The sequence below is a fragment of the Lynx rufus genome, unplaced genomic scaffold (genome assembly GCF_022079265.1).
Source record: "Lynx rufus isolate CCGP_SWC_20201006 ecotype Redwood Valley unplaced genomic scaffold, mLynRuf1.p SCAF_15, whole genome shotgun sequence".
NCBI lineage: Eukaryota > Metazoa > Chordata > Mammalia > Carnivora > Felidae > Lynx > Lynx rufus.
Window position 1 is genome coordinate 43,451,741 of NW_025814829.1, and position 5,213 is coordinate 43,456,953.

General features: G+C 41.2%; 1 non-coding gene across 1 annotated transcript; it reads left to right on the forward strand.

Annotated features, from left to right (window-relative positions):
* Window positions 1-553: 553 nt before the first annotated feature.
* On the forward strand, window positions 554-660 carry LOC124510544 (U6 spliceosomal RNA). The gene has a single exon (XR_006961742.1). It is a non-coding gene; the product is annotated as a U6 spliceosomal RNA (small nuclear RNA).
* Window positions 661-5,213: the final 4,553 nt, after the last annotated feature.

The window sequence follows — 5,213 nt, forward strand, 5'->3', positions numbered from 1 at the left end:
TTTTGGTTTTAGCACTGAAATCTTGCTTCCTAGGGAAGCCTCAGTCCTAGGAATCCAGGATGGTTGGACACCTTAACTCTGTACCATTCACTTTGTGAGCACTAATAGAAGACCTCTAACACCAAAATTAACCTTACGAAGGGGTGAGCTTGAGAGACAATAATGGGAGGGGTAAGAAACAGAAGTAGGCAATAGGCCTCTGTAGTCTTTGCTTGGATAGAAGAAGCCACACCCAAGAAATACCTTTCACTCTGAATTCAGTAGAAATAGAGACTAGAAAGGGATGTTTGAAGTCTGTGATTCTCAGAATTTACTTGCTTGGAGAAATTTGAACCACCAATGCAAATGGTGTTTGTAATTCCTTTTATATTGGATTCAGAAATTACTTGCTTTCACAAAGGAAGATTGTATAAGTATTATTTGATTTGCTTTCTCTGTAGTCTTCTTCAATTCAGTAAGTCATGCTGTCATTTTTAAAGTATGTTGTATTGGATAATATTCCATTCCATTGACTCCATATTTATTATCAGTGATCAGAACCAGACCTCATTTTGTGCTCACTTCAGCAGCACATATACTAAAATTGGAACGATCCAGAGAAGATTAGCCTGGCCCCTGCGCAGTGATAACACACAAATTTGTGAAAAAACATACATCATTTCACTCTTTTCAAAGTACCTTTATCTTAGAAAAGCACCGGTCAGTTCTACAGCCACCATCACTGCAGCTAAAAATAATGCTGCCAAGGTTGCCCTGGACTGTCAGCAGCAGTCATTGCTAACACAACACTAATTCTGTTCAGGTGGTGGTGGAGGTGGGTGGTGTGTAGCAGCAATATCCCTTGACTTGGGGAATGAATTAAGATTGATAAATCCAATCTACTCATGGTTACACGATTTCTCTTTACAAAATGCTCATTGTTCCATCCTCCTTTGCTGCTAGGAGTAAAGTGTTACAAGCTGGGACCAATGAGGCATAAAGTGAAAGTTGGCTGGGAATTTTCCAGGAACTGTTTGCTTTTCTAATAAAAGGGACAGACTTTCAGAAAAGCTTGCTGTGATCCCTTTCTCCTCCTTCCCATCTGGAATATGGATGTAACGCCTGGAACTAAGGTAGCCACACGAAGTCTGTGAAGCAATACACATTATGAAGAAAAGCAACATGCCTATTAAGTCAGAGTGTGAAGGAGAGAGAGAGCCTGAGCCTTTGATGATGTGGTTAGACCATCCCTGAGATCATACCTCTGGACTTCTTGTTTAATAAAAACAAATGTCCTTACCATTTAGGCAGCTGTTGATGCATATCCCTTTACTTGCAACTAAAAATCAATTTCATACTGAAAAGCAAGGTGAATAATGCATAGTGATGATACATGGCCATGGACATGGGATAAAAATCGCCAGACTTGTCATGGTTTTTGGTAGATTTTTTTTTCATTCCATAGCTCTTTATATACTAAACAGGAAAGCAAGAATACTCTTTTTGTCCCCCCTCAGTGCTCAATGATAATTAAGTTTCAGTATAAACAAAATGTGCTATAATGTGCTCTCACTGCAGTGGCTATGGAGGGATGAGACATGTGATTCTATATGATGCCACATTAAAATCCTTTTGTGCATCTTAGAAATATAATGTCATCTGTGCCATATTGTTTTAGGGCAAAAGGAAATAGACTGATGGCCAGAAGAGCCTCCAGGGCAATGTTTTTGCTAGGAGGCTAGACTAAACCCCTCACAAGAACAAGACAATTGCTGACAGTGGGCTGGGAGGTGTAGCCGTGAACCCACTGCCATCTATAGTGCTCAGCCAATGCTCAAGTGGATAGTGAGCCCAACCCAAGGCAGTCCAAATAGCTTCTCTGTTGGTAGGAGGATAGATCCTACCTTGATCAAAAGGATGGGTAAAAGGGCAAAAAATGAATTATGTGGGGAAATGCTGTAGAACAAGGTAAAGGGAACATCATCCCAAAGGCTCAGAGTAAGAATGAGCCTCTGAAAATGATTTATTGCAAGAACCAGAAGATGTGGGGAAATGGATGGTATCCTTACTACACAGGAAAAAAAAGGAGAAAAAAGTCAGAAAGGAAGAAAAAAAACCACAATAGAAACCCAAAGAGGGGCACCTGGGTGGTTTAGTCGGTTGAGGGTCCAACTTCGGCTCAGGTCACGATCTTGCAGCTTGTGAGTTTTGAGCCCTGTGTTGGGCTCTGTGCTGATGGCTCAGAGCCTGGAGTCTGCGTCAGATTCTGTGTCTCCCTCTCTCTCTGCCCCTCCCCTGCTCATGCTCTGTCTGTCTGTCTCTCTCAAAAATCAATAAACACTAAAAGAAAGAAAGAAAGAAAGAAAGAAAGAAAGAAAGAAAGAAAGAAAGAAAAGAAAGAAAGAAACCAACCCAAGGAAACAAGTCTGTTAAGAATGAACCCCTAGATTTTTGAACATCCTTAACCTCTGAGTACCTACTGTGGACCAGCACTACCTTGGGGCTCAGTGATGGCTAAAGCATAGCTCCTGACCACCAGAGGTGCCATGATCCCATTCCAACATAGTAACTTATCACAAATTGAATTATAACAGTAAGCCGTGACATCATGAGGTCCTACAGTATTTTAAAATGTTTATTTTCTAGACACACTCACTCTATTTTGGAAATAAATGAAATCACCACCTCCTGAGTAAGTAAATAAAGCAGGGAATGCACTGAATGTTTTATTGAGCTCTGGCTGTTCTATGCAAGATACTTTAAGAACATGCATCATTCTTTAGAAGATCTGTTTCTCCTTACTTATATGGAAGTGATGGACAGTGCCCAGGAAGAGAGGGAATTACAATAACAAAAGCTGCTGTCTCTGTCCAGCCAGCACGTAGCCCCTGGGTTGAGCCATATGCTCTTCAAGGACTCAGATGAATCTTCACACCAGCATAAGGACATGTCAGGAAAGCTCACTCATTGTATCTGATGTTGATAATGCAATTGGATAGTCCAATCCTGGCCACCGTTCTACTTCCAGCCTCCCCCTGTCCTCCTCTGAAAACCAAAATTAAGCCAACACACTCAGAATGTCCTATCCTGTCTCCCTCACCTCCAAGGAAATATCAGTTCACAGCAGAAGGGTGTAGGGAGAAGGAGACCATCATTTCTCAACCTATTATGTAAGCTCTTCTGACAGGACCTTGCCTGCTGGGCACACTGATGGACCAAAAGATGGAAATGAGCCACAAGGTGGACCAGTTACAGAACACCGCCATGCCCTGGGCACAGCAACTGGGCGAGGGATCGACATCCGATCCAGTGGGACCAATTGCAGTGTATTTTTGGAATTCACGACCTAGGGACCACAGAGCACAGTGCTCATTTTCTCTCTGTGGCAGAGACTAGCAGCTCTGAACTCACCAAGATGGCATCTCCTGCCATGTGGAGGAAGCTGGCCTGCAGTAGAAGGGATGATACCCACGCCCAGAGGTGCAGCGTGCTGGATCTGTTTCTACCTATTCCTGAGGTCCAGCCATACCACAACCTTCCTGCAGCCAAACTAGTCTTCCAGATACATTTTCTTTTGCGTCTGTGTGGGTTTAAAGTGGGTTTTGACATTTACAACCAAAAAAAAATCTGTCACTGATTGTTATGTTTGTGTGTTTTAGTTTTCCAAAAGCAATTTGTTTTCCTGATTATAAAAATTCAAATGTTGGATAACACAGTATATAAAATAAAAATTGCTATAATTCCACCATCTAGACATAACCATCGCCTATTAATATTCTTCCAGGCATTTCTTTCTTTTGAAATATAATTTTACAGGAGTACAATTTTTTAACATACCATTTTACCTAAAAACATGTTTTGGATATTTTCGGGGAACATACTTCTAAAATTTACATTTTGAACATGGTTGCATAGAATTTTATATTAAACTATTTTTTTAAGTTTATTTATTTGTTGGGGGGGGGGAGTACACATGCGTGCACACGAGCAGAAGGGCAGAGAGAAAGGGAGAGAAGGAATCTCAAGCAGACTCCTTGCTGTCAGTGCAGAGCCTGAAGCGGGGCTCCATCTCATGAAACATGAGATCATGACCTGAGCCTAAATCAAGAGCCGGGCACTCAATTGACTGAGCCACCCAGGTGACCCTATATTAAACTACTTTAATATAGTAGTTTATATAGTTGGTTGAGCATCCAACACTTTCTTTTTTAATATTTATTTATTCTTGAGAGAAAGAGAGAAAGCATGTATGCTGAGCCACCCAAGCTCCCTAAATGTTTTACTCTTGGTTTCAGCTCAGGTCATGATCCCAGGGTTATGAGATCAAGCCCTGTGTCAGGCTCCATGCTGAGCGTGGAGTCTGCTTAAGATTCTCTCCTCCCCCCGCCACCTCACCCCTCTCCCCTGCTCATGTTCTCTCTCTATAAAATTAAAAATTAAAAATTTTAAAATTAAACTACTTTAATTAATGTACCCAGTCCCCTTTGTTGAACATTTAGGTCATTTCAAAAGTTCCATTATTATAAAGGACACAACAGTGAACATATTTATAGGTACATTTTGGAGCATTTGATAGATTTCTCACTTTTTTTTTTTCAACGTTTATTTATTTTTGGGACAGAGAGAGACAGAGCATGAACGGGGGAGGGGCAGAGAGAGAGGGAGACACAGAATCGGAAACAGGCTCCAGGCTCTGAGCCATCAGCCCAGAGCCCGACGCGGGGCTCGAACTCACGGACCGCGAGATCGTGACCTGGCTGAAGTCAGCCGCTTAACCGACTGCGCCACCCAGGCGCCCCTAGATTTCCCACTCTTAATTACTAATACTTTTATTTGTTTTGGCAACTTTTCCTGTGGCCTATCAATTTCATGTATGCCCTCTTGATTCACTCCTTATTTATTCATTCATACTGTCAACATTCACTGAGAATATGTTATGTACTAGCCATTGTAGTAGATTTTGGGAAAACAGACATGGGTAAGTTTAGGGTTTTATCCTTAAGGAGAAAGAAGAAACTAGCATCTATTGAAATCTGACTCTGTGCTAAGTATTCTATAGATTTATTTCATTAATTTTTCATAAAAAAAACAAACACCAACTCTGTGCAGTGTATTATCATTTTTATATAAATGAAGAAAGGAAGTCCAGAGAGATTGAGTAGTTTGTCTAAGGTCACAGTTTGTCAATGCAAAGCTGGGACTCGAATCCAGGTCTGGCTTCTTTCTATTACACA